Source organism: Falco rusticolus, chromosome Z (genome assembly GCF_015220075.1).
Source record: "Falco rusticolus isolate bFalRus1 chromosome Z, bFalRus1.pri, whole genome shotgun sequence".
Lineage (NCBI taxonomy): Eukaryota > Metazoa > Chordata > Aves > Falconiformes > Falconidae > Falco > Falco rusticolus.
The window spans coordinates 20,947,314-20,947,839 of NC_051210.1; positions in this window are offsets into that span (position 1 = coordinate 20,947,314).

The following is a 526-nucleotide window of genomic DNA, read 5'->3' on the forward strand; positions in this document are numbered from 1 at the left end:
TAGTTACTTAATAATTGATTTTAGTTTCATAAGGTTGGAGAGTTTCACACACACAAAATTCTTGTCTCCTATTTACTCCAGAACTTAGTTATGTTAGCTACAGTTGGAGAAGCAAAAATTGATTACCTTATGATTCAGTAAAAGAGTGGTATTTGGTTGGTGTTGCACTTCGGTTCAGAACTAAGAGTTCTGTCAGGGAAAACAGCGGATGTCACTTTTCCCTAGTATATCTGAAGACATCTTTTTAAAAACTGAAAGACATTATAATGAATGAGTAAAAAAATTACAAATAAACCTAGACAGGGTGATGCAAAAAGAGGTAGAAAACCTTTCAGAAGAAAGTACACAAGATAAATACATTTACATATCTGTATCTACAAATGAGTATAAAAACATTTAAAAAACAGCCATTGTACCCGTAAAACCTGCAACTGTGCACAACTTCACATTGCAGACATTTACACTGACTTCAAAAAGAGCTAACAGTGTGCAAAACTAAGCATGACCTTACATATTTTGTAAACTA